The following is a 21,040-nucleotide window of genomic DNA, read 5'->3' on the forward strand; positions in this document are numbered from 1 at the left end:
TCTTCAAATTTTTTTTCTTTCTTTAGAGATTCACTTTTTCTCAGAAAAATGAAACTAGTTTTATATATTGCAATCTAATTTTTTCCTACCTGATATTTTCTTCTTTTTCCATGTTTTAATTATTTTTAATTATCTTTTCTTTTAATAATTATTCTTAAATCTTTACATACCATTAAGCCCAAATTAACAGTTACAATTCCTGGGTCACTTTTATCCTCTTTCCTAAATTCATGCACCACGTTTGCTATTCTTCAAGCATGTAGTGCTCTCTGAAGATGGTTAACTACTGTCTTACTTTTAAATCTTTCAGTACTTGGAAGGAAACATCATGTTTTGGGCATGCAGTGTTTCTATATTTCTATTAGAAATCCTTAAGTACCATTTGCAGGAAACCCAAGGCATTGTTTAGCCTGAATCTTAATATCCATCCAAGTCCATTTGATATTGGTCCTGAAGTGATACCTGCTGATGGCTCTATTCTTTAATTTCACAGAAACGTTAGCTGCACATAGATAACTAAGCCATTCATGGAGTAGCAGCTTTGGAGTCTGACAAAAATGATGCCCTAAAGAAGCAATGGTTTTTCTTGGAACGTCATATGTAATATGGCAAAGCCACTTCTGAGGCATTTTATTTGGTTTTGATGGACTCCAACCACTACTTTGTCCCTTTGTGACTTTGTAGGAGTTGATGATTATAAAGACTAGCTGTTCAAATATTTTGTGATGTACTTTGCAGGGGGGTTGTCAGATGTCCATACATTTCAACGTTCCCACCCATTAGAGAAGTAAACATAGAGATTGCACTTCTAGAAGATTTTATAAAAATCAAGTGAATCTGAATGCCTTTTAGAAGTGATTTGTAATTGGCTTTTTTCCCCTGACTTTTGTCATTTTATGATTTTTCCCTTCCATGCAGGTCCATCAAGGTTTTTTTGGATATTATGGATTGTATTTACCCTGCTGTCCTTGATAAGCTATGCCAGCTCTGAAGTGTGGGCACCTCTGGCCTCCACTACATCCTCCAGTAAGTCTGAATGACCTCTTTTCAGGTCACTGGAACCTAATTCCAGCTGGGGGGAAAAGACTTTTAGCCCAGATTTCCTCTAAAAGATTGAGAAATTCTTCCCTTCTTCTCCCAAGTTTTTTTCCTTTAACTGCTACACTATTGCTATAATGTTCCCACTGGTGTCTTCATTGCAATAAACAGGCTAAGCAAAGAAAGAAGTAAGATCCATATGGTCTGAAAAGCATCAACAGACCTTTGTTGAACTTTGTGTCTGTGTTATTTATTATTATCATCTGGGAAGCCCTTTACTGCAAGAACTCTGGCTGTCTCAATAATTCTCTTGTATTTGTTCAACTTCAGAGTTCCATAAAAGACAGGAAAAGTAGTATATAAGCATGAAAGGAAAATATTTATTTTCTTTAACTTTCTAGCTAATTATTTTTCCTAAAAACGTGGAAGTTTGAAGTTTCTGTACCTTCAAGGTTTTGTCAGCGTAGGAAAGCTGTAACAACACAGCTCTATTCTGATAGCTGTATAACTGTCTTTATAATCACTTGGCCAATATCATAGCCTGTCTCCCTTCCTGTCCTAGGTTACAATGTAAGATGTAACCAAAAGTATGTACTCTATTATCATCTTCACAAGCTGTTGAAGTAGGTGGGGCAGTGTTTGTTATCTCCTACCACAACTCATCCCTGATAACTCCCTCTGGAAACTATCTCTGTTTAATGGGCAATCAAGGACCCACCATATGACTCACAAAATTACATCAGTCCATTGTGAGATGCTCCACCCAGGGGGAGGAGCCAAGCATTCCCACCTGGATATAATCCAGGGTTTGGAACAGCACAAGCAGTTCTTGCCTACTGGACTCTCAGAGGACAAGAGCTACCACTGGACCATCAGCTGAAGACCAGATGCTTCAGCAGGACCACTTTGTCTGGACTGCTACCACCACCCTCACTAACAGAGTGTGAGGTTGTATCGTGACTCTGTCAGTGTTCTTTTACTGTTGCATTTATTTTAATTTTCTTATTAAATTGTAATTCTGATTTGTAATCTCCCACTGGTTTGTTTTCAAACTAGTACACTTCCCTGCCTGCCTGCCTCCCTCCCTCTCTGGAAGTGTTGTAAACAAAAGCAAGAAAAGGAGATGGGAAAATAAGCTTTAATTCAAAAGTAAAAGAAAAAAAAGTATTACCATTTTATAGACTAAATTTCCCTGGTATCACTCACAGTAGAATGACAATCTAAGCCAAACTGTAAATTCCTTTATTTACTTTCAAGGATTTTTATTGACTGTTGTGGGTATCCTTTTAACTTCATCCCACACCTGCTTGTTCTTTCTGAGCTTGGGGTATAGCCCTGCTCAAACAGTAGGAAAAACTAGAGGCACCTGACACAGACCCCCGCCCTTCAGCAGGGCTATTTTGAGGGAAAACAGATTTTATTTATGAGATTTTCTTTATTTACAAAGTAGCTATGTGTAAAACAAAACCAGTTGAAAGAGATAGCTGGAGGAAAATGTGAGTGCCCTCTCTTAACCACTTGCTCAGCATTGCTGTGAGGCCTTTCCCTTGAACCAACAGCTCCTGTATTTCAGCCAAGGTGGTTTGAGAGCTGCCTTGGAAATCGCGTTAAACCCGTGCAGGAGCTTCCTCTTGTCCTTGGGCAATCAAGGTCTCACTTACTGCTCTGCCCAGGAGGTTCTGGCAGCATTTGCATTCTCTTCAACCAAGAAGAAAATGTGACCGTAAGGATGCTATGTTTGCCTCACAGGACTTTCCTCCACCAACAAGAAACCAGATGAGCTGCTCACTTGGCTGAATGAGTAAGTTCCATTTAGATAAAAGTATAGGCAAGGAAATCCTGCAATAATATCAACACCCATGATCAGTAATTAATAAATGCTGCAAACCATAACCAAAGATGTGCTAAGTGCCTGACTTTGGCTGTTTCTTGGAATATATTGGATCTCACATGCATCCATAAGACTTTATTGATTCCAATGGTTTCAAAAGGATGCTACCAGAGAAGAGTCTGGTTTTGCGCCCATTATGTAAAAGCATACTTATGTGTGCCATTTATGTTTAAAGCTCTTCACAAAATGATACTGCAAATCCCTCTTTCAGTTACAGAAATAGAGGCACAAGAGTGATTTGCCCACAGTTGTGTAGGCAGTTAGTAGAAGAGCAGAGGGTTTGATACCCACAGCTCCAAACTTGGAGCACAGCACCTCACTGTATGAATCCTTCAGCCTCTTTTCATGTATGCACCTGCCTGTGGTTAATGAAATTACCTGCTTTTCATTTGCCAGTGTGCTGAGCTCTAGGAGGGGAAGCAGGAGGAATCAGCTCGTGTGTCAACTCTGAAATTTCAACGGTACAATCTATATACTGGGATTTGTGCATATTTTAAATCTGTTATACAAACAGCATTAACTTTCATAATTTTTATTCTAAAAATTATACAACATACTGTCTTTCTGGATATATTTTAATCTGTTTGATCTAAAAATATCCTAAGTCTGCATGGAAGATACAGCCTGTCACAGATATAATGGTAAATAAAGCTATAGAAGTTATTTTCCTGATATATTTATCTTTGTTTTCAAAGACCTTTGGAGTTTAAGATTTTGAGTTTGGCCCCAGAATGATGTTACATCAGCTTGTGATGTCAGTTTCTGATTGACTGTGACACAATGTTTTGCCACTCGTGGCCCAGAACATCACATGTAATGTTTCACTCTTTTCCCTTCTTTCTGCTCATTGGTTCCAAAATAATTAGAAAAAAATAATTGATCCTGTAAGAATGATGTTTTCATAATGGATGAGTAATCCTGCTAGATTACACTGTATTAGACTAGGTTATGCTGTATTGAAAATCAAATGCATATGATCAGAGTTTTGCCTAAAAATTCTTCAATGAAAATTTTCCTTTTAACCAGATCTTTTAATGAGCTTCATCTGTTCTTGAATTTCTCTTCTGACATATACAAGCGACTCACATTTCATAAAACATTTTAGCTAAAAATTAGATCACCAGTTCTTCTACATGAAATACAAGGGATTGTATTTTCAGAAAACTTGTTTTTCACAGGATAACTAACCAGCATATATACTAAAAATGTATACAACTTTCAGATATCTTAGAGGGAGACAACACCAAAAGAAAAGTCTCCATTTCTTCCGTTTGCTTTGAAGGTTGAAATATATGTTTATGAGTCTTATTGTAACAGCCAGTAAAGGAGAGGTTTTTATTCTCAGCATAGAAATCTCTGACTACTGATAGTAACTAAAACATAACCAGCACCCCTCCCTTCACCACGAAAAACTACCACTACCAAAAATCCTAATACCCAAATACAAAAAGAAAACCAAACCAAAACAAAAAAATCACATGGGTTTTTTTGTTTGAAATGTACAGGCTATAAAATGCTATTAAACATTCAATAACTTCTCTTGGATACCAATCTTCAACCAGCTTTTATTTACCAGGTCCTCTGCCTCTTTCTACGTGGCTGCAATGACACAGTTACGTCTAATGTCTCTTGTTTTCCATTCCTTGCAAGTTTTGCAAAGCTAATGCCTCCCATTTCTCCTCTCAGGTGTTTGTAGGTACCCACCCCTGTACAGTTTCCATCACTGGAGATTTTAAAAACAGATCTTCTATAGCTGCAATTTCTAACCAATCATCTACAAGTATGTGCAGTGAGGTACAAATTAGCTTTCTGATAGTCTAATAACTGAATGAACATAAACGCTAATATTAAGCATGGGAGAAGGGCTTCTTCAGAAATGTGAACATATCTCAAGCTCAAACAACTTATTCTGTGATTTAAAAAAGCTTTATTGTCAGGGCTTTATTGCTCGTATTTGACTTGCTTTTCCTTCATCTCTGAGTTGTGATGTGCTGTATCTGAAGCAGCTTAAAGCCACCAAATGAGACTTTCTGGAACGCACGTTAAATTTTCCTGGGACCAGGATCAGAAATATCCTCCGTAAGATCAGCTCTGCAGTTCCAGAAAGGCTGGGTGAGTGTGTGAGCATTAAAATATGTAACAGAGTAGGGAGGAAAGAATAAGAAACTGAGGAGTTTTCTTGGAAAGAAAGTTCCATGCCCCAGTTACCCCATCGTGCCCAGTACGGGTTGCCAAAGCACGTCAGTGTGCTATATAGAGCCTGTACTGCTTGCACTTCACACATTAGGAGAGAGGCAATGAAACTCATTTCTGCTTAAGTACCTGTGGTGTTTGCAGGGCAGACTATAATCTACTTCTCACTCTGACAGTCTCTGAGACTTCTCTGACAGCTCTGAAAACAGATCTCACTCCTGGCATATTAGCAGAGCTGAAAGCAACAGTTAGATCTTGCCATTACCTACAGCTGATTTCATTGGGAAGCATCTTGTGTCATTCAGTCTTTGAACATGATTCAACTTGGACTTTCAGCCTCCCAGGAAAATGACTTGTTCTTATGTCTAGCACCAGCAAGTGTGTGGTTCATAGGCTCACAAGAAAAATATAAGCGCTAAAATCATTTTATCGTGTGCTAACAAGTCCTGCACCTTACTGTCTAGTGTTCAATTACTGATGTGTTCTGTGAGAGCAACCATGTTGTCTCTCAGCATTCATTTTGCCCAGCTAGAAAATGCCCTTCTTTCTAGTGTCCCCTCACAAGTCATGTTTGTGATTATTCCAATCCTCCTTTCCCTGCAGCTGCTCTTGCTTCCACGTCTCCTGCCTTTACCCAACTGACTTTGCAGGTACACAGGCATATATATATATATATAAATATAAATATATATATATATATTCCCCTCTCCCTGTTGAAAACATTTTCTGACATTTGGTGTTTCCATGTTCATATCTTATTGATTCTTGGCTGTAATTCAAAAAATTATTATCTACATACACATACATTACTCATTTTTACTGAGTTTATTGAAGAATTTTCTGTTTGCTCCTTACATTTTACATTATTTGCTCATTTCAATTATTTCAGACCTGTTGATAGCACTTTTTTTCTTTCTGTTAAATTCTAGCCCTTTCCTCTGCTGATGATGCTGTTTAACCATGTATTATCTGCTCACATCATTAGTATACAAGATTATTACAAAACTACTAATTAATCAGTGGTCATGAGATCTGTTGCAAGGGAGTCTCACCACTCTGCCTCCAGCAGAATGCTTCCTCATCCAGCACAGCCTATTTTCACAGCAGAACATTGACTTAAATATGTGTTCCTAATGGCATGGTATCTTCCTTCAGTCAAATCTTCTGTGTGGTCACAGTAATTAAGACCTCTTAGATACCAAGTACCTCTTTGTAGCCTACAGCACACCAGGCACCACTTTCATAACAGGGTGAAAGATGTGGGCTGTGCAGCATCTCTCAGAAATACACCATTATTCAGTCTGTACCTGTAAGCATGGTGATATTCTCACTGGTTTGTATTTGCACACAGAAGGGTTGTGTCTGATGCAGCCTCCCCTCACCAGGCCTGATCCTGACCCCCACCCACAGGCTGACACCTTGGCTGGTTCTCATCTCCAAGCAGGTGCCCAGTACCCAGGACTGTGGTTTCCCATGGCTGCCCAGAATTTCTAACTGGGGAGATGGAATAGGGTGTGGATGGTGAGGTCCTGCCCTACCTCTCCAGGGGACCACCACACCTCTTGTCCTCAGGGAATTGCTGGTCCTCACAGTGTCCTAGCAAACGCTGGATTTAAGTTGCAGCTCTTTGGTGTCAACTGCTTTGCCCATTTTTGTATCAACATGTGTTGTGTTCATCCATACATGTTTTCCATGGGTCTGATATTGCATAATCATTTTTATTGCCCACATTTCTGCATACCACTTAACCCAGGGTTAGGAATAGAATCATCTGCATTCCCACATACTACATTTCATGCCAGCTGGGATTTGGAGGTGAAAAATTGTGTTTTCTTGGAATGAAGTGTTTTAGTCATTTTATCTGTTCTATATTCATACACATATGAATCTGAATACCCTAACAGATTTTCCACTTAGTTTTTAAAGATACTACAAGCTATTTTGTTTGCAGATTTGCAGTAAAAGAACTGTGAAATCTAAGTAGGGAAGAAATAAGTGATTTAAAAACCAACAAACTGAAGTGTGCATTTAGGTCTGGATGCAAGTCTGGTAAAATATCACCATGGTTCATGTGCTGCTGGTGAAGGAGTTTGAATACTTTCAGTATGAGGCAGACAAGACATCTTGTTTATGGGGACTGGTATGGTGTCAAAGCTCCCATGTTGCTACAGCACCCAGATCTGTCCAGCACATAGCCACTGCACACAAACCTGAACATCATATGCTGACAACTAGACATATTTCCAATTTCTGAGGAAATAAAAATGGGGAAATTGTTTGACCTGGATTAAGTGGTCAACACTGAGGCCAAATTCAAAGGTAAGGGTTTGAGACAGTCTGGATATAGGATATAAATTCATTCACATTGTATGTAGCAGGAATTGAAACCTCTTAAAATTGCATGACTGAACTGTAACATTATGTCCTGTCAGCTTTGCATTGTTCAAGTGGAAAAAAAGAAAGTTATATTATAGCTGGCCTTCACTATCTCAGAGATGGCTGAAAAATAGTCTTGTTCATCTCTGGGGAAGCAGCAAAGAGAAAGCTACTTTTGAAACTATGAACCAGTGAGAGAAAGCTTTTGGATGTTTTAGTATCCAGATTCTCAACCCAAGCTGAAGACAGGGATGGGATTATAGCCAGGTCATAGATTAGAGAAACACCATTTCATTAGGCTGCTCCAGCCACAAAGGGAGGGATCTGGAGTCCAGTCTCACAGTAGCAAATATCACAAGGTGGGGGGAGAAGCTGCAATGGCAGGAATTGGGGATGCCCAGTCCATCTGTATTTTCATCTACCATGTATGTTGGCAAGGCAAGCAAGGAAAAAGAACTCTGCCTGTGTGTATGTTCTTGCTCTGTTTCAGTTCTGCAGATCTGGCCAATCAACATCCTTTGCAAGCGAGGATCTGTCTCAGGTTTGGTACTGGATTATTTCCTTTGAAGTGGGAGTTAAAAAAATACATGCATTTGGAAACATAAGCCAATAACCAATTACTAGTATGTTCAACAGCATTTTAGACTGTCACTTCAAATGCCATCCATTCATTACCCAGCAGAAGGAACACTGAAAAAAACCCGAGAATGTTTTGTGGTTTTCTGACAGACTGAATGTATGACGCAAAGCCCTTTTTGCATGTCATACAGCAAAACTGAGGAAAGTTGGTGGATTTCAAGTCAGAACACACCTGTTGCTCCAAAACTACCTTTTTTTTATATACCATATATTACATATGGTAACCTTGGCAAAAGCTAGTTAGCTGATGTGCAAGTAAATTTTTGTGGGCATGGAGTAGGACTAAGTTAAACCTCATCTCTACCTTGTTAAATAAAATAAAATGGGCAATTTGTCCCAGCAGATTGCTTAGTAGGGAAACAGGGAATCTATCCTGTTCTGTATGGCCATTGACTTCAGGGACACGCTCCAATCAGAACCCCAGTCTGCATCCCACCCTTTCTCTGCCTGTCAGAGAGCAATGCCCTCCCAAAGAGGGGAAAATAAGATTTAAGTGCCACTGATGGAGTCCCGAGTGGCACAGAGACACAGCTGCATCACAGCTCACATTACTAATTTCTCAGACATCTAAAGATGTGAGAGTCGAATCAAAGCCACTGCAGCGCTGAATGCAGCAGCAGACACTTTTACAAAAATGAAAGTGCTCATGCATTTGCTCACTTTTTTGCTTCTCACTCACATTAATAACACCCTAGGCTTCTGCAATCCTATTTCTTTCCCCCTTGTTTTTATTTGCTTCTCCCTGCCCCTCCATATAGCCTATACATGTGTTTTGGGTACGGACTGTGGGCTGGTTACCCAATTAGGAACAGCAAAGCTAGCATTATGAAAATACAGTTAAAGTCTATGTCAGTGTCACCATTAAACTACTACAGTAAATAAGATATTATGGCACTTTTTTTATGGACCTCTTTATCTTAAGTGTTTTTTTCCCTCCTCATGTTATCTACATCTCCCTAGGGAGAACAGTTATCTACTATGAAAGAATTTGCAAGGCTGTAGCTTTTATTATCATTTAAATTGTCAGGAACATTAAGACGTCATTAGTGACAATGGCAACAACTAACCAAAGCAGGAGGGAAGTAGTATGTTTCCATTATCTGTTTCTTTTCATTTAAATTTTCTGTGTGCCTTGAAATGAGGAAAAACCCGTTCTCTTCTGTCTTGAAAACGTTTCACAACATTCATTCTTCAGCCTTACTCAAAGACTTATTTAAGGATGAAATTATGAAAATACTCCTTAATCCTATATTTGCTCATGTAAGTAAACCTCCTGAAATATGTGGAATAATAGAATTGTATAAAATTAATCTACTATCTATCTCTATTCAGAATGGAATATTAAGTGAATAATGTTATTACAGTTGAGTAAGTCAGTAGTAGGAAAAAATGTTTCTGATTTATTTTGCTATTTTTTCCTGCCTGAGCACTGGGCAGCCCATTCCTCAATTTTATTGTTTCTTGATGCAGAATACGACTGGTGAAAAACTCTTGAAAGCCAATTCTGCAGCTGTTTAACTTTACACTTTTTGAGTGGGTTGCTGACAACCTGTTAAGTTCAGCATCAGAATAAAACTTTAGAGTCCTAGTCTGGAGCTGCTGTTAAGTGACTCATTAAGAACATTTAACAGTCAGAATTTAGACTGTTCTTTAACATTGATTGTTATAAAGCATGATTTTTTTTTGTTTGTTTCAGCAAACACAAGTGTATTCCAAAGTCTACAACTCATAATAGCAAATACAAAATTACTATCTGAATACATTTTATCTTGAGCAAACCCAACACTGTTCACCTGTAGACCTTCCTCTGTAAATTTCCCCCAGATACAACTTTCTAGATATTGTAGTTCTTGTCCAGGAGAATGTTGTTAGAGAGGAAGAAAAGAGCAATGAATGACCTTATGCTCAAACTGCAAAGAAACATTTCGGTGATTCAAAGAAGAGACAGGTAAACATCATCTCATCCAAAAGTTAATACCTAATTTTGGACTGAAATATTTTGCATCAGAGAAGTCTCACTCTTTATTTTTTACTTTTAAAGACTATGGTTTTTCTAAGTATGATTTTTCATTAAATTATTTGCCTAGCCAACAGAGTGGCAGAAAATATTGAGATTTTGAAGAAATGCAGAGTAATACACAAAGGAAAATTTCCATGTAAGCAGGCATAAATTATGATGGTTTCTAAATTATCTATCATCATTCAGAAAATATTTGACTGCTTCTCTGAAAACATTCGCACAATGCTCTGCCATTTTCATAAAGGCAAATCTAATGTTTGAAGTTGTAAGGAATTAAATGGGGAACAAAACAAAAAGTATTTTTGCACTGCTTTTTAAATCCATGGTATGCTCACATCTTGAACACAATCCAATTCAATCAATTTGGAAAACAGTTTGGTTTAGCTTTGAAGCCATGGTAAGGGTGATTAGAAATCAGAACAGATTTCATGTGCCTATAGCCTGCAGCTCCTCATCTTGGAAAAGGCAAGACTGAAGAAAGTCACCAAATAGGTCTACACAGTCTCAACTAGCAGACAAGAAGTAATTACAAGCTATTTTTAGTGTTAAAACTAGAGGTGCCCCAATGTTTTTATTAGGAAGAGCAACAAATAAAACTGCTTTTACACAACTTACAAATAAATTGCAGAACTCATTATTGCACGATATAGAGGTGAGCGAGAGTTTAAACATATTCAAGGCTGTTTCAGAAGGCTCCTGGGAAAAGATCTGCTGGTGTGGCGGTAAATGTGATGGAAGTGATATAACATCTAGCACTTATCAATTCTAAAGAAGGTGGCTGAGGGCACCAACGAAGAATCACCCTCTTTATTTCCTTCCATTTCTTACATTCATCCTATATATTTGCAGCTGATCCCTGTAGGAAGGAACATTTGGGGCTACATAGACTTTTGATGTGACAAAGAATACCACTTCATAGATCCTTAAGAAATGCAAGTAAATTTCTTGAACTTTTTTTGAGAGCCAAACTTAATGAATTTCATCACTATTAATATACTCGTTATTCTAATTTATTCTTATTCAATTTTGTCATCTCTATTATGATGACAGCAAAATAACAACTGATCAAAGTACTTCCTATTGGCAAGCTTTCCAAATACTGCACTTGTAAAAAAAATAGTCTAAATTTCAGGAACAACCCTAATCAACATTGTGTTTAAAGCTGCTGATACAAAAGACTTAATAATTGCTACATATGTTTTTCAAGAGCTAGGTCTGGGAGCCATCAGCATAGATCATTACACAGAACATTTTTAATAACTTCAACTGTCTCTTCAGAGTGAGTTTGTATTTTTTTAAGTGTTTGGGCTCTGAAAATGGGTAGATTTCCCTAGTTTGTGTGAGTGTAAATTTAAGCAATGGCTTGTGATATTTGCTTTCTGTTAGTATTTTTTATAAGGCAGATTGCTGAAACCAGTAACTTCTGCATACTCTAGTGTTTTATGAGATGTGCTTTGTCTATCTTTCTTCACTCAGTGCCTGTGAATCAGCTCTTTGGATGGAGCAAACAATACTTCATTGGTATCAGGGATGCTACAACACTTTACACCAGCTGAGAATCTGATCCTTCCAGGTAGGATGGGAGAAAGTGTAGAGAGCAGTTGTCCCTTATGTTTTTTCGATGAATTTCTGAAACACTAACATTGCTATTAACAGAATTTACAATAAGCTTGGTAAAGATGAACTGCAGTCACATCAGTTTCTCCCAGTGCTGACACAGCTCCTCCGTGCAAACTTCATACACAGGGGCCAGGGAAGTGAAGGCATAAAACAATTACGCACTCTTCTGTTTTGAGCCGCTTCTGTTGCTGTCAAACTGTAAAGAAGCAAAGAAGATTGGAGGAATCTCATACAAGAAGATTTTAGCCAGCTTTTACTACAGGCTTTGTTTGTTCAAGTTTCTTTGGATAAAGGGTTTCTTTGAAACAGTTTAGATGAAACAAAAAGTTTCATGAAAGCTGGAATTCAAATCATCCATGTCATGCACTGGTATGAGTATTTCAGCCCATGTACACCCTGCAATCTCTGGTTTCATAACAGATTTAAAGTCTATTGCACTTTTGCTACAGGGGTTTTATGGGCTTTTGTTGCTCTCCTATACATGAATTATTTTAAAGTCACAAAAACCAGTAAGAAAAAGATGCAAACCTCTCCCTTCTTTATTCCTTGCTCCACGTAAAAAACTCTCTAAAAAAACCCCGACCCAAATTTCATCCTTCCAGAATATCCAGACCATCAGGATCTGAAGTTTGGAAATCTGTCCATTTAAAATTTCTCCCAGTGGGAATTATTTTTGCCAAATGCAAAGAGCAGAGACAAAGCAAATCCTAACTAACTCCTGCTCTCTTCTAGTCCTGAAAAGCAAGGCTAAATAGTTGGAGCCGTCTTCTGGAACAATGGAAAATGTCAGCCTCTCAGAGTTCCCTGAGAATTATTTACTTACATCTCTCATTTGAGGATTTCCAGTGCTTTCACATAGAATTAAACATTGTGGGAGCTAGGAGCAACCAAGAACTTTCTGAAGAAAACCTCAATGGTTAGGATCTATGGGCTGAATTTACAAAGGTCTCTAGTTACCTTGAAATGCTGGTAGGTGTCTGGCCAGAAGCAAGTAGCCACTCAACAAATCAGGATGTACAAGAAACTCCTCACAGTGTGCCTGTATGTAAGTTAAAGACTAAAGTTAAAAATCTCTTTTTTACCATGGTAACATCCTAATCTAATCTTCCCTATAACACAGGAATACTTTTCCCAGATGCTGAAGGAATTCCCCCTTTAAGGTACTAAGTATCCCTGCTTCCCACCACAGTCTCTTGTACAAGGGAGAGGAAAACTCCACAGGCTTCTCATGGGCAAATGCCAAATTGTGAAGGCAACTGGAACCAATGCAAGCTTTCCTGGAAGAAAAGATTAGGCAAAAACTGATTTATAAATTCAAAACACTACTTATTAATAGATCTATTCACAGCTGACAGTGAGAAATCATTAGTGGGTAGAAGAACAGAAGCATCTGGAAGCAGTTTTTATCTTACCTTTTGAGCCAAATACTGCCAAAATACAGTCCTCTTGCCGGACTGTTAATGCTTGCAAAATGACAGTCAGGGGTTTCAGTCAGTCCACGGGATTTCTGCCTTTCCCTTTTCTAATATTCTTGGGTTCTGCATTTGTTGGGGAAGATGAAACAGGAAAGCCTTGTAAATATGATTGCCTGACAAAAGATTTTGGGAATATGAAAACTACAGGCAACATCGAAATGAAAGCCACTTTTGAAATACCAAGTCTTAGTTACTGAACAACTAGAAAACAATGGTATGGCCGACTGAAGTAATCCCCTCTTGATGGAACAATACCCTCTGCTTGCAAACAGGTCCAAGGGTCAGAGCAGACCCTACTAGCTCAGCAGAAGGGGTCCAAAGAGTAGTTTTTAGAAGTTAAAATGTAACACTCTATGGTAATATAAGAACTCTTATAGGCTGTATGTAAATGCTATAGGATTTGTATCTTGTATTAGATTGGTTAGTGACAATTAGAATATTCAGTACAGAAGATGATTTATTGTATTGTAACCAGGACTTCAGACACTTCCATTCCTTTCCTTACTCCTGCTCTTACTTCCACTTCTACTCTTGCTCTTACTCTTGCTCTTACACTCTCTCTCTCTCACCCGTTCACTCTCTTGCTCTCTTGGGCCTGCTCAGAGCTGAGTCTACCAGCTCTGAGCAGTGCCCCAATACCCACGCCCTTTACAATAAACCGACTGTGTCTCAAGACCTGCCTATAGAGATCTCTCGTCTCCATCCGTCTCCGTCTACGTCCGACCGTCCCGACTGGACCCTGAACCTTAAACCTACATGCATTGTGAGAACTTGATCTAATAACTTCTTCTCAGATTTGTCCCTTTCTTTCTCCTAGACATCAGCATTAGATCCTGCTGTTCTCATCCTTGATTAAAAAGACAAGATTTTCTCTTCTGCAACTTTTTTTCCTACCCTTTGAGCTGGTATAAGCAATGTGAGGAAGAGTAGAGGAAAGGGAAAATTTCAAATGCCTGCTATAGAAAATACCACTAATCTCTGAAAATCCTTACCAGGCCTTATTCAAGACTAAATGTGTGTGAAGTGTTGAATACTCTAAGACCATAAAGGCTGTCCTTTGAAGAACTGCCTGGGTGGCCTGCAACTCCATGTATCTCAGGAGTTGGAGCACATGTCCAGCATTTCACCATCCTTTCTGGGAGAGGAATCCCAGGCATGATGCAGCAAGGGCACCCCTGTTTGCAGTTGCTGACTGGATGATTACAGTCTCAACAAATCTTTTCTTTTTTCCACTTGTTGCATCTAAATTATGAAAAGAAAGGGTATTTCAGACCCATTCCTTTGAAATGTGAGGCAGTACAAATAAAGTTGTGTCAAACAAGAAGAAGAAAGTAAGAGCCTACTGCACAAACTAGGAAAAAGGTACATGGACTGTTGAAAAATTTCTTAGATGTATTTTGGTTTCATAAAAATAAACTTTTTAAATGCATGCTTTCTAGGTTTTTCACACATAATTATTGCAATTCTATATTCAAAGTCCTCTTTTCACTTTTTATAGGATTGGCACATTATGTATTATACATTACTGATGCAAACACATAAAGATTGTGAAGTCAAAGCAAACAATATTCTACAAAATACTGGTTAGGCTTTCCTACACAATTTTAACATGGAACAATTGGGTATATGAATTAGGGCATATTTCCAATTATATTTCCACTAATTATCCACAACTTTCCTTATCCAGTTTCTATCTTTTCTTCTTTGCTTTCCCTTACTACTTCTGCTTTCAATTTTTCCAATTGTTTTCCTTGCATATATCTGATATTTACATCAGCTGTACCTTGCTTTAGTAGTCCATTTGGAACCATTGTCACCTTCTTCTTATCCTGCCTTTAACTTAGTCTTGCAAAGAATATACATATTTTCTTGTAGTCTGGAGCTAATCTATCCATGTAGTGGAAAATGAAAAAAAGCAGAGAAAAAAAACACCAAAGAGATAGATATGGTCTCTTGCATTTTTAGTCAAGCTGAAAATTATTTTACTCAATTAAAAAAAAATTCAAAATCAAAAAGAAAGAGTTATTGGCAGTCTAGAGCAACTTCCAGGAAACTTATGTTTGAATGAAAATAGATTTGAAGATGGAAACTACCCAGAGGTATTAGTTTCAGTATTTTTGACCAGCATTTCATTTTTAAGACGCTCAGCTCACATCTCAGATGGATTTGAATATAATAAGTTGGAGATCATCAATCAGATTAAGATGTTTTGGAAGTGAATTTAAACCAGGATATTTTGTACATATCTATACTCCATTTAGACACATTAATAATACAGTCTCTTTGTCTTGGGAAAACGACTTCTCATTCTTTATATAAAGACTCCTAAGCTTCATAATACTGTGTTTTACTTCAAAGGTAAATCCTCCCACCCCTTTTGAATGAGGCTGATTTTGAGATCTAGACTGTGTTAATCCCTATCCATGCAATATATACAGATAGTATAACGGCTGAACAGGTGCCAATATTAAGAAACATGCCCTCAGATGGGACGGTCTCAACCTACTGTGAGTAAACGTCTTGCAACTGTTGTGAAAATTCTGTGGGTAAACCAAATAAGTAGACTTTTAAAATTATGACTCAGTCTTTTTAAAGACACTATTTTCCAAGAGTGTGGTTTTTCTCTCTCTTTTAGGATCTAAATATTGCCACCCTCTGTTCATCCCTAAACTTACATAATCACATTGGAAGACTTCCCCATACTGTACATTGCCAGGAATCTCACTTCTTATCAGAGGAGGCCAGCACCACGTGGCTTAGAAGGGAAGATTTTCCACAGACTGTTGTCTGCTTAGTTTCTGTGAGGACTTTCTGCTGAAGAACAGAACAGAATTCTAACAGACTTCGTGATAAATTATTATCATCATCATCATTATTTGTTTGGCTAATATTAGTATCCAGAAGCTTGAAATCTGTACTTGAAGTTGCACAAGTTCAAAACAAACTCCTTGAAATGGTTAAGTATGTAGGAAAAAATTATGGAGAAAGAAGAATATTCCTATTTCATGGATGAGGAGTTTTATAAAAATTAATTCAGATTTCTAAGGGTTGTTTGACATCTAAAGACACAAATGAATCATTAAAATTCAAAGGTTCATCAAAGCCACTGAGATCTGCTTCATCTTTAGGTGTCTGCATAGATTATAACTACTAGCTACAAGTTTGGGTTTGTCTCCCTTAGTATTACCCACCTAGAAATGAGTGTGCAGAAGAAGCTGTCTGCCTGGCTTCCTGTTATATGCTATAAGGACATACAAGTACTTCACTGGCTGATTTAGACAGTACTGTACTGTTCAACATAAAATGACTCATGGTTTCCATTACCTACAGAGGTTTGTCAAACAAAAAGTAATAGACCACACCTGTAGCTCACAAATTCCAAACCACTGACTTACCTCATAAAAAACAATCAGTAGCTTTCCTATGGACACAGTTACATTGTGATTCCATTCTGTAAGACAGGCAAAAAAATTGGTTATAGCAACTCAGACTCCAAGCTTTATAAATCAGCAAGATATTTGTAGTGTCTAAGCTCATGTGGAGACAATAGAACAAAAAAAGCAGAGGCTGCACTGAGCTTTTAGCCACATGCAGGAAAAATTCCAGCAAAGCATTTGGCTTTAATCCCAGTACAATGTTGCAATGCATTTAGTTAGTAATTATAAATCTCAACTGTCACATGCTCTAGGCACAAGGGTTGGAGAGGCTACCAAACAATCTCTTCTGAACTTCATCTGTGATCCGTTGGAAAAAACATGTATTTTCCCATGGGTCATAATCAAAACTTAGTCTACATGCAGCAATTCATAACTCCTGCTTGGGTCTGGGTGTAGCTCCCAGCCCAGGCACTCGGGGTCTTGCTGAGGGTTGGCTGCTCAGCATCACAGCTTCCTCCAATAGCAGCCTTACCAGGAGAAACAATGACTGATTTTATTGTCATTGATGATGAATGTTTATTTTCTGTAAAGAAGGAGACTTTTCTTTTAACCTAAGTCAGTTGAAAAACAGGAACCACAATTGCAGTTGGAAGTGCAATGAAGCTGGAATTCTTCACCTGCATCATAGAAAAGCACCTGTGCTTATAGAAAATTTCAAGCATATCACTAATAACCAGGTTAAGACCATCTTAAAAGGAAGGTCACCACAGTTCTTATTGGACAGAGCAAATTACTCCAGTCCTTTATTCTTTCAGCTGTGATTTTGTGCACTGACCTTTGGAAAGTATGGTCAAATAGCCTTTAGCAGCAGTTGTAAAGCATAAGATCATTGCACGGACACTGATTTCATTAGGCAGCTCTGTATAAATTAGCATTACTTACTGGGGGATATGCAACTAATGGTACCGTAAAGAAGTGAGGTCTGTTCATTCTGTGTGCTATGCCTATAAGTGAAGCCTTCCTTCCCCTCTGCAGAGACACAGCTGCCCTTCTGTGCACTGCTGCAGATGTGAGATGTTACGCAGTCCCTGTGTGAAATGGTTTTTTTCCTAGGAGAGACCATGCAGACTGTGTGAGGGAGAGATTAGCAGCTGTGGGCTCTTATGAAGCTACTCAGATTGATCCCAAGTAAAGGCCTCATTCACTATCAGATTTTGCACTATCAAGCAAAAGGAACCTCAGGTCAGATTTCACTCTGCCTAGTGTTTGAGCTCCTTCCAAGTAAAGCAGAGCAAGAAACAGTGAAGTCTCTTGCAAACTCCTAGGAGCCTCCAAAATTTCTCCCTCAGGGAAATCTACCTGATGTTTTGTCCTTTAGCCTGCTTTTTCTTCTTTAAGAATATTAGGTTTTGGGAAGGGTTTTGATTCTGTCAAGTGCCATTCTCAGGATGGCCGCAATTATTGCAGCAGAAGGCTTGTTGGACACATCCTAAATATCTTAAGAGCTTAGATTTATCTGACTTTTTTCTAAGATTATTCCCCAGCTGGATCCCATCCACTAAGACTACCAGTGCTGTGCTGGTAAAAATGTCCTCTGCATAGCTGAGCTCCCACCATGTAAATATCTCTAAACCTTTAAACACCCTGAAACTGCTCGCAGTTTCAAATGGATTAGCATTCAGGGTCACTTTCAGTTTTTATGGACCAGTTTGCTAATCTCCTATGAGAACAGTTAGCTCTGTCTGAAAATCAGGGAAGGAGGAAGAGAATGAAGGATTAACAATAAGAATAAAATTAATCAGATAAGAGCTTAGGTAATGAATTATAAACAATCTGGCAGTTGTGGCAACTGTAGAATTGTTACTTAAATTATGGAAGAGGAAAAAAACCACACTTCTGAAACAAGCATTAAAAATTCACATTTCAGCTGCAATCCTGATACTCAAACTTGTCTAACTCCTTTAAGTCATCCTCTAAGTCTGTTCCCTTCTATATTTCAACAAAACAGTAGGAACTAGCAGATGGGACAGTTGTATTCTGCTACATAGTTGCTTCCTTTGATTGCTTTTAAGAAGCTGATGGCTGTCAGTCCCTGCAAAGAAAGTTTGAAAGGCTCAGGGGGGTGCTTTATTTTCATCAGCATTGGCTGGAAACATGCCCTTTATACCTTCTCCAGAGTCTTGAGAATCATCACTTGGAGCTTTGCTATCTGTACATATAAAAAGGACATCTCGAAAGGTAGCTTGACATATTTTTTGCTACTAAAGAAGGGACAATTTATATTCTCCGCTTTAATTCCCCAATGTCAAACTTGATCCATAATTTAAAGTAGTGTAATGGCAACAGAATGATCTTCCTTACATAGTTATATTTGTTTTCAGGAGGAACTTAAAAATACAGTGTGCTGTACTTGCTCTTCCTCTTTCAATTCTATTTTGCTGTGATGGTGAGAGATGGAGCAGGGTAGTCTCACAAAAAAACTGGGCAAGTACAAACTTCAGACTGTGAGTTCACTTAAACACCAAAATATGCCCAAGGAGAAATCTCTCTTCTTCACCCTTCTGTGGATGGAGAAGCAGGAGCAGATGGGGTTGAAATTAGGAGAAAGGACAAAGTGAACTGAATCCTCATCTGCGTTTAGGTGAGAGGGTGACCAAGGAGCCTGGGCTCATCCCATTCTTCAGCTGCAGCATATGCTACTTTCTCCTTACCTCAATATTCTGTAGCTTGGCTTGATCTAGAATGGGCTTTCATCAGTGTCTCCTTTCATTTTCATGGGCTAGCTAAAGAAATGCGGCCCATATTATACTATTGTATGAAGGGAATTAAATCACTGTTCTTTAACTTACGTTTTATTTTGGAACTATTTGCAAATTTCCATTTCATTCCTGTCTGAGATCCACAAAGTTGTCCAGAACTGGTAAGGTTCGCTTCCACTTTGGGGAGAAAAGATCAGTAGCTTGAATTAGTTTAGTCCAAGGCTTATCATTGACTTTTCAACAATGTTCATTTCAGGTTCATTTTGAGAAGTGAGTAATATTTCAGATTTTCTTTGAGAGGTAGGCTCACCACATACTGTTAAGCAGTGTTCATGCATTATTACAGATATGTCTTAGCAAAATCAATAAGTAGTCCTCTGTCATGCTAGAACAGTCTCAAGTATGGTTTCAGAGAGTCTGGTATTATCCTGCTGTCTCTAGCTCCTTTCATAGACCCAGTGATGGAATAGAGTGCACTTGCTAAATGTGCAGATGACATAAAGCTGAGGGGGCTGCAGCACTCTAGAAAACACTAACAGAATACAAAGTGGTCTTTGCAAAAACAAAAATCAGTCTGGAATTAAAAAGGTATCATTCAATAAACTCAAGTGCAAGATAGTCCTGCAAGTTAGGCAGGAATACTTCAGACAGGACAGAGAACAACTGGCCAAGAGATAGTCTTGGGAGCACAGTGGGTCACAAACTGAATTTTAATCAATTGTGGCATATTATAGAAATTAAAAGTTCCCAAACTCTGATGTCACCATTAAGTGTATGAACAAGAAAATGATCTATGATGCTGAAAATAATCCTTCTATACATAAGATCTCATCTGGGATACTGGTTCTTATTTCAGGCTTCGTATTTCAGGAAGAGTAGGGAACGTTTGGTCTGAGAAGAGTAATGAGATTCAGAAGGCCAGAGATCTAAACAATACAACCCAATCAGAAGAAACAAAAACTAAGAGAGAAAAATGAAGGGGAAAAGGAATTAATTATATCATATAAAAAAATTACAAAAACATAATGTGGAATACGAAATCATCCTGCAAGAAATAAAGGAATAATCTGCCTGGGCACCTGGTGGATAGGACAGGAGGTAATTCATTAGTAACTAAGGGAAACTTTCTAACTGTAAGGTTAGTGAAGGACTGGAGAAGTTTCCCATAGGATGCAGTTCTATCTTTTCTTTTAATTTCTTGAAGAACAGATAAGACAAATGCCTGACAGGGTTGCTTTGGGTATAGCTGATTCTGCCTTGGAGTTAAAGGATAAGTTAAGATGACCTCTTGAGATGGATTCCAGCTCCCTCTTAGCTCTAGTCTCTGTTCATTCTACCCTATCTATGTACCTACAGCAGTACATCGGAAGGCAATTAAAACATTTAAAAAACACATTTTGTATTTTTTCCTCCTAAAACAAGCAAATTAATGATACTAATAAAAATGGTTTGCTCACTGCACTCCCTTAGTGTGCTCTAATTAAAACACTGAAATATTTGTGCTTCATATGGGAGCTCTGCTCACTGTTGAAATCCAGACTTGTGTAATCTGCTTTTTTCACAGCTAAATCTGCAGGCAGCAGTAGGAACAAGACTAGGTCCAATCTTCTTGAGACCAACAGCAAAGGAAATGAGAGCCCAGCCATTAGTTA

At 38.3% G+C, this 21,040-nt stretch overlaps 1 long non-coding RNA gene across 10 annotated transcripts in view; it reads right to left on the minus strand.

Annotated features, from left to right (window-relative positions):
* Nucleotides 1–9,121: 9,121 nt before the first annotated feature.
* The window catches only part of LOC125323939, a 61,848-nt gene continuing 49,929 nt past the window's right edge, over nucleotides 9,122–21,040 (minus strand). For 5 of the 10 annotated variants that reach the window (XR_007202716.1, XR_007202715.1, XR_007202713.1 and 2 more), the window contains 6 exons: nucleotides 19,479–19,565; nucleotides 16,648–16,703; nucleotides 15,928–16,066; nucleotides 14,009–14,494; nucleotides 12,735–13,315; nucleotides 9,122–11,973 (listed from right to left, as the gene is read on the minus strand). This is a non-coding gene — a long non-coding RNA (uncharacterized LOC125323939). The remainder of the gene's footprint in view (nucleotides 11,974–12,734; nucleotides 13,316–14,008; nucleotides 14,495–15,927; nucleotides 16,067–16,647; nucleotides 16,704–19,478; nucleotides 19,566–21,040) is intronic. The other 5 variants (XR_007202714.1, XR_007202712.1, XR_007202717.1 and 2 more) reach the window with 5 other exon arrangements.

This window comes from Corvus hawaiiensis, chromosome 3 (genome assembly GCF_020740725.1).
Source record: "Corvus hawaiiensis isolate bCorHaw1 chromosome 3, bCorHaw1.pri.cur, whole genome shotgun sequence".
Classification (NCBI taxonomy): domain Eukaryota; kingdom Metazoa; phylum Chordata; class Aves; order Passeriformes; family Corvidae; genus Corvus; species Corvus hawaiiensis.